We start from the raw sequence: 8418 nt of genomic DNA, 5'->3' as shown, positions 1-8418 counted from the left end.
GAAACATGATCTCCCTTAACATCAATTTACCCTTTCACATTCATTATATAATTATCTTGAGAGTTTCCTCTACATATGGTGATAAACAGATTAGACAAACATAATTTAGAAAGCTAAAGAGGAATAGAAATGTCCATTTTATTTATCTATATATTTGCTCTTTCTGGTTTTTTGTTTTTTCCTTCCTAGTGTTCCAAAAGTCCTTCTCTTATTATTTCCTTTTAGCTAAGAGAACTTTACTTAGCTACTCATTTATGATAGTTCTGCTGATAGCAAGTTCTCTCAGTTTTCCATTATTTGAGAATATCATAATTTCTCCTTTATTCTTGAATTAAGATTGATTTCTAGGGGCAACATCAGCAGGAATGGCAGTGAATATTAGCTATACTATTATAACATTGGAATGATACAGAGAAGATTAGCATGGCCCTTGTGCAAGGATGACACACAAATTTGTGAAGTGTTCCATAATTTTACATGTTAATTAATCTGATAGTGTTAATCATTATACAAAGTATACATACATCAAATCATCACATTGTACATATTGAATATACACAATCTTTGACAATTAAATATTTTAAAATAAAAATGATAAAAAATAATATTTAAAGAAAATTATAAAAGATGCAAAGACACAGGAAAGTATGGCCCATACACAGTAAAAAATAAAGTCCGTAAATAAAATCTATCCTGATGAAACTCAGAAGTTTTTCTTTCTAGATAGACTTTAAATCAGCTATTTAATATATATTCAAAGAATTAAAGAAAGCTATATCTAAATAACTAAAGGATAAAATAAAAGAATGATGTCTCACTGAATAGAGAATATAAATTTTAAAAATCTAAATTATAAAAAGAGCAATGTGGAAATTCTTGAGCTGAAAATTATAATAACTCTCCTGTTTAAAAAAAAAATTCAGAGTTAAACACTCCAGTACTGGTTTGTTACTCCACAATTTTATCTGTCATTGCCTGGGATCCCTGGAAAGTGAAGACAAACGCAGGCTACCATGTAAGTAGTTTATTTGTGAACAGGAATGGAGGATAGAGGAAGGGTATGTGAGGAGAAGGGAATGTTAATACTACACAAGTTTGCTTCATTGATATAAACCATTATGGATCCATGAGCTTTCAGAGAAGCCTTTTGAAATACATCTCAGGACCCTTTGACAGAAAGAGGAAAATACGGATCTGTTAGCCACATCTCACATTGGAAGGGGTATTTTTTAGTCACAACATATGTCAACTTCCGTCATACACCACCACTAACACTTCTGGGTTGCACTTCCTTGAGCATCAAAGAAGCTCCTATTAGCGTCCCGAAAGAAGGCAGTGATGAGAGATTCTGTGGGTCAGGAAGGGAGAGGTGCAGTGCAGACCTTGCCAAGCTGTTATGTTGTGCCTGAGTGAAGCTGCTCACCCAGCAATGGCTGGAATAATACACAAGAGGGTTGAACAAGCATCAATATCTTAGAGTCCTTCCATCTTTTTCTCCTCCATCCTTAGCAGGTAGCTTCGATTTTGTAGCTCTCCTTGGGGTGAGAAGGTCTCGCCATATTGCAAACACTGTAGGCTGGTGGAAGCAAGAAAGAGAAAGTGAGGCTGCATCACGCCTTCCAGCTGGGAGCGTTGTCACATCCAGTAATGCAGGGCATGTGTGTGTCGGGCGGGGGTGGGAAATGAGGCCAATGGAAATCATCAGGAACCTCTGTCACAACTCTTAAGGAAAATCTGGGGACAGCATATCTTCAGCCTTCATTTTTGAACTTTAAAATACTATTATCTATGATCATATTCTCCCAAAGTAATTTTATTTCTCACCCCCACTCTCACATCTCTCCTCAAATTTCTTTTTAAAGAATACTTCAAAATTGATAACTATCCAATGAATCCTACATCATTTTTCGTTTTTACCAAAAATAAGATTTTAAGGGGGCATGAAGCTTTAAATGTTGAAAATCAGGCCTGTCTATGTTTGAGCAGAGAAGTGAAGAAAGAATAGAGTGATTCAACACGAGGCATTCATTACCTATTCTCTCTACGCCAGGGCTAGAGTTGCATTTTTATGGGGCAAAGTGCTATTGGCTTATCCTAAACTCTGCTTGGGGTTTCTGTAACATAAAATGCTTCCCAAATTTTTATGTCAGCTACTAAGACATGGCCAACTGTGTTCATTTGGATCTCAACTGTAGAGTTAATATTTTTTATACAAAATATATGGAAACAAACAAAAAAGAGACATATGTATTTCTTGTACCCTTCACAGGCACCAAGTAGGATATTAAGCCCTTTGATTCTCACATTCTCTGCCTTAATTGATCCTCTGTTGTAATTGAGAGTGGAGATGACAAAGAAGAAGCAATATGCAAATAAAGGAGAAGAGTCAAGGGGCCTGGAGAGAGACACAGGGACTCCCACCTCTTACACATCTAATATGGTCAGAACTGAACTCAAGATCGTTGGCCAGCCTGGTTCCTCCTTCAGTCTTAGCCAAGTGACGTTCATTTTAATAACAAGTTAAACTCATTATGCGAATTGCACAATTCTATTAGAATATTGTTATCCCATGTAAATGCTATTAGTTCCACAAATGAACTACTCTATGTGAAACTGCTTAGAAAACTATAAAGCGCTTTACAAATGGAAGAAAAATTATAATGTCCGAGAGAGAAAAACATTATACTAAACTGGAATCATAAAATGCTAAAGTACCCACTGATGCAGCTCCAATTCACAACTTCACCCTTTTTGTGTGAAAAGGTAAAGGAAAGCAAAGTGTTTTCTTTGTAAATCCCATTTCTGTGACCAACGTTCTTCTACAACTAACGTGTAATTTTCTTTTTCTGATTTGTTTTCCCATCTTAGCCGACATATTTTATATCCCTTCTGTCTTCTTAGAAGTGCCTCTTTGTTGAGCGGGGTGAGGGGATTGCAAGAAGTTTTAAATATGCTGTTAATGAACTAACGGACAACTAATTACTTGCTAAATGCATTAACACAAATCTGGGTCTGAAATTGCTTCAAAATTAATTTAAAACATATGTGCACATCCTTGCTTGTATTTGCAGGGGGCAGGGTGTATGGATTTGCATTTGTATATGAGGAAGTCTTTTTTCTTTTTTACACAAACCTGGCTACAAGGAAGAAAACTCATTATCAGGTTTACCTTAGTTTTCAAACTATATTACCAAAAAAAGTTCTAAATTATGCTTCTCCTACATTGATTTTATTCTCTTTCACTTGCTTTCTCCCCACTGCCCATGCACACACACACTCCCCGAATGTATTCTGTGTACATAGGTAGGAGGATTATAAATAAACTACACACCAAGTGAACAAATGAAAACAACAGCTTCTATTCAATCGATCACAATAGTAATTATTCCCCAGATCTAACTGATTACTGAAAAATGCTTTTATTTCTGTTTTCCTTAACCTCATTTCATCCTGTTAAATAATGAGACCTACCAGTTATTATTCTTCCAGTACAGAGATGGGATTTTCACTTTAGTTCAAACAAGAGCTCTGGTATAAACTGCCTTTTAATAGCAATGATGATTTTAAGGGTCCACCCAAAGATATTTTGAATATCTAGCTATTTCCTCTGATGGAAATTAGCCAGTGATAATTTGCCATTAGCATTCATATTTGCAGATAAGTATTATATTTTCCTAGACATTTTTTAAAACTTAGCTCTTGCATGATGGCATTGCCAAAAATATACGGCCAATTTATACATCAGACAGGATCAGAGACAGATTATTTCTTAACTTGGCACAGAAGCACTTGCCTCTCTGAAAACTAGGGCTTCCCTCTTCAGGGAGACACTTCCTAGAATATAAAATCAGTCTTTCTGTTAGGCAAAGTTTCTAGCTCATACTGGGAAAATGTCTTTTGCCTGTTTGCTACATCTATTCTTCAGTAGCCTTGTCGGCCGTAACTACATGATCTTAATCCCCTCAACCCTTAATTGCAAATATGTTTGTTCTAAGTGGGTTCGTCTTCTCTGATTTTCACTTGCCCTCTAAGATTTAGGGAAAAAAAACTTAGGCACTGCTCCTCAGCTGAGCCCATTTCCTTAGTGAAACCTAGATTAGTCCAGGGTATGAACTGAATTGTGTCCCCTGGAAAATTCATATAATAAAGCCCTATGACCCAGGGAGACTATATTTGAAAACAGGACACTTAAGGAGGTAACTAAGGCTCAGTGAGGTCATAAGGGTGAGGCCTTAATCCAATATGACTGGTGTCCTTAAAAGAGGAGAAAGAGACCCCAAGGATGATCATTCACAGAGAAAACACCGTGTGAAGGTCCAAGGAAAATAAAACATCTGCAAACCAAGGAGAGGGGCTTCAGGAGAAGCCACCCTTGCTAGCACCTTGATCTTGGACTTGCAGCCTCCAGAACTATGAGGGAGGACATTTCTGTTGTTGAAGCCACCTGTTCTATGGTGTTCTGTTATGGTAGCCTTAGCAAACTAATAAGATCCGTTCCAAAATTTGTAATTAGATTACAAGTTGTAAAAAACCCACCCAGGTTGTAAAAAGTGAAGACGCTCGCATTATAGGAATGTAGGGACACTGCCATTTAATGATTTTCCCCAATCTTCTTTTCAATTGAGATGCTTAATGTGTTTGTCCAACATCCCTTCTCCCCTTGCCGGGTAACAGATACCAGCTAGACCTGGCCATGGGGATAACATGGAATTCAGAATAAGCTAATTGCTATATGCTTCACCTTTGTTGATGATTATTCTAGAAATAAACATATGACCCAGATCAAACTCATCAGGGCCCTTTTGTATTTTTCCTAAGCTAAACTAAACCAAAAGCAACGAAACAAAAAACCATTTCTTATATGATCATGAGGTTGAGAAGGTGTCAGCCTGCAATATGGAGAAAGCCCCTCTGGGGTAGGAAGGAAGAAACCTAACAGCAGAAGGAGGCACGCATAAGCACGAGGAGGAAAGGAGGAGAAGAAGAAAGAGAGATGCCAACGCTGAAGTCTCAGGATCCAGGCATCCTGAGTTCACCTCTCCTGCCAGTCTTTATGATTTATTTATGTATTTATTAATTCATCCACTCTCCTTTTATGCCTAAATTACTTTGAGTTGTTTCTCTGTCATTGGAAGTCAGGGTCCTTCTAGTTCATGATTATAAAGAACATGAAAATTATTCTTCCTTATCTCTTTTCCTATTGATGATCTGCTTTCTGATTCCTAACCCCCTTCCACTCGCTAATTCATCACCCCTTGGGGCCTGGCCAGGAATAAAATGGGGAAAATCAAAAAGAATAAAATAAGTGAAAAAAAAAAAAAAAAAAAAAAAAAACGCAGGGAACCAAATGAATTTCCCCTTACAGTTTACAGCTCTGAAGTAATTTAAGTAAGTCCATTCAGAAGTGGGAAATTAAAATTAAAAATCAAAGAACTAGGGCATCATGCCTACCCAGCCAATTCATAGTTCCTGAGCTCGAGCTCTATAGATACTGCCTCAGGGCCACCCTCCACAGCATTTCAGCCTAAGAGATTTATTAATATTCCTTTTTAGCTGCTTTTTAGCATCTAGGCCTGAGAATCCACACAGCTGCTGAGGGCTGCACAGGCCTCCATAGGGGTCCCTGTTTGTCTTGGGCAACTCGATACCCCCCAAATCCTTACCTCTATCCCTCCTCTTCACCCTTTTGCACCACAAAGTCTTGAAATTTCATCCATTTGTATTTTCCTTTATTCTCCTTCAATTAACACATAGCAGGTTTTTTAGCCTATTCCCTTAGGGGTCTGCTCGGTGACCAGCCAGTTCTAATTTGGTCAAGTATAGCTAAGATGTCACTGGTTGGTAATGGCTTAATATTTTACTCTCCCAGAGAACATTTACATTTTTACGGTGGCCTTAAGCAAAAGGAGTGAGTCACACAGGGATTTCTGTTGGTAGGAGGAGTATGAGGAATCTTTGGGACCAGGAGTGATTTAGCGACCCCCCCCCTCCATTCACGCCATGCACACACTGGCAGGCCTGCACCTCCAGCGGTCCCGGCCTTGGGGTGATTCCATGTCCGTTACCAAAGAGCTTTCTTCGCTGCAGAAACTGTTTGCCTTCTTCCACCCTGAGTGACCTTCCCTTTTCTCCCTCTGGCTGATACCACTGCTCCAGTCCTTTTGCTCTGTTATTGCCTTTACCAGTGTCTATAATTTTATTAACTCAGTAAATTTAGATTCTCTTAAAGAGCACATCAAAAGTTCAAGCCATGCCACACAGCCCTAGAAACAGTTCTTGAAACAGAAATGATAAATCCAAAGTTATTTCAGGGAAGGACTAGCAAATGTCATCGGAGTGTTCCTGGTCGTTTTATTGGCTTTGATTGAATGGGTTCCCCAGAAACTCTGGTTTTCCTGGGCCCGAAGATAATATGGGGATGTAAAACAATGGGAATGGGGCTCACGAGGGAGGCACTGAGGGCAGTTACTTTATGTTGGGAAACGCTGGGGCTGCAGTGTAACAAGAGCCTTGGAAGCTGAAGGGTGTTTCTAGGAGGTGCCGCAAAGAGCTGAGAAAACCCTGCCTCGCCTGCTCGGGAAGAAACAGGACGGAGATACGAAAGCTGCTCTCAAGTTTTGGGCAACATTATCTGGGAGTGGGAATAAATTATTCCAGATTGTTTCATAGGACAAAAGTAGAATCAATGGACATAAATTACAAATGGGCAGATTTTATCTCATTTTACGGGAGACTCACTAACCAGGAGTGTTGTCCAGCAGTGGAATGAGCTGCCTCCCAAAGTCATTATTGATAGTATTTAAAAAGGATCTAAATGGTCATTCACCAGGACCTTGTAGAAGAGCTTCCTGCACTTATAGGCTAGACAACCTCTAAGTCTCCTTAAACACGATTCTACCCTTCTGTGGAGCCGTCAGCACTGGATCAGCGGGCTGACCCACACGGGTGGCATCAGAGCTTTGGGAACAGGGAGAGGCAGAGAATAGCATCCAGCACAAGAGGCAGAGGAGTCAGCACCTCCACCCTGTCACCTGTTGGCAGTTACAGTCTTTTGATTGGCTTCAGCCTGTGGCTACTCACCTGCCCATCCATTCTATAAATGAAGTACTCCAGCAATCGACTTCAATTGAACAAGCCCAGATGCTGTGCTGCCATAAATCATCAGTCCCTTCCTCCCTGAGCCCTTCAGTGGTAGGAGTAATTGGTTAATTGCCAGTGTTGATAACAAGAATTAAGAATTCAAGGGAATTGGCTAAGAATGCAGCTCTGTTGCAATATGGTTACAACAAATGTGTTTGTAAAGGGCAGAAATTTAGAAATATGCACACCTCAGTCAAAACAAATGGGTCCTGAGTTCCTCATGACAATGCCTACAATGTACTGGGTCAATGCTCCCATTTTTAAGGGCCTGGCAGGCTTTAAAGAAAAAAGATCCCTCTTTAGTGCCTTTCTCTGCTTCTTCGAGCTGCAGAGTCCAAGGCACTTTCCATATTGTCTCCCTCTACATTCTCTTCTAACACAGCATCTTTCCATGTGTAATCTACTCTGCATATCCAACTTTTCTTTTGAAACAATTAATCCTTCTCATGTTTTGATGTGTTCTGTCAAATGAATGATGAAGGAGAATTTTCATAAAGGATGAGATAAATCCTAACATCTCACTGTCCAAGGATAAGAGCCCAAATCCTCAGATTGTGCCTCAGAGGGATACAAGTTTGAGCAAATGCAGATATTATACCAGTCCCATGCTGGTGGGACGCCTGGGCATCACTGAGTGGCCTGCAGGTAGCCCAGGTGTTTTAAGCGCAGTAAATCAGACATTGGCCATCCTTGGGTTGGCATACCGTTTTATATTTTTAAAAATATTTCCCTCATTCCATTTGCTTTGATAACATTTTAAAATATGTAAAAATGGCTACTGTAATGACTCTTATTTCCAAGATGAATAAGTTCAGACAGAGCACGGTTAAGTCTTAAAGCTGATACTTAATCCCATGATTTCCTAGCTCTCATATCCTACCTTCATTCTTTCCATATCCTGCTTTCACCAATATTTTAACTTCTCTGTTCCAAATATCTAGAGTGCCCATAGTTTTGTAGTTTTGAGATTTCTTCAGAATTCTTCATATACTGGAACCTAGAAATGAGTTGTATTCAACTGCATATATTTCAAGGCGTGTGTGTGTGTGTGTGTGTGTGTGTGTGTCTTGGAAGAATTGTGGAGCATGGGCTTTGGGGCAATTTGGAGCCAGTCTAGTGTACATTTGTAGAATAGAAATAGAAACAAGTCCAAGGGAAGGAGTGTTCAAATATGCATTAGCAGACAAGGACTGGTAGTTTTTAGTCTTCCAAAGGATTGAAGGTGGGAGACATGTATTTGTCATCATAAAACCAAGATGGGATTTATCTATAAATAAT

At 39.2% G+C, this 8418-nt stretch overlaps 1 non-coding gene across 1 annotated transcript; it reads left to right on the top strand.

Moving 5' to 3' along the window:
• The first annotated feature begins 373 nt into the window (after positions 1 to 373).
• On the top strand, positions 374 to 475 carry LOC138400378 (U6 spliceosomal RNA). The gene has a single exon (XR_011236273.1). It is a non-coding gene; the product is annotated as a U6 spliceosomal RNA (small nuclear RNA).
• The last annotated feature ends 7943 nt before the right edge of the window (positions 476 to 8418 follow it).

This window comes from Eulemur rufifrons, chromosome 19, assembly GCF_041146395.1.
Source record: "Eulemur rufifrons isolate Redbay chromosome 19, OSU_ERuf_1, whole genome shotgun sequence".
NCBI classification, from domain to species: domain Eukaryota; kingdom Metazoa; phylum Chordata; class Mammalia; order Primates; family Lemuridae; genus Eulemur; species Eulemur rufifrons.
The sequence above is the reverse complement of the archived record's forward strand: the minus strand, read 5'-3'. Positions and strand labels throughout refer to the sequence as shown.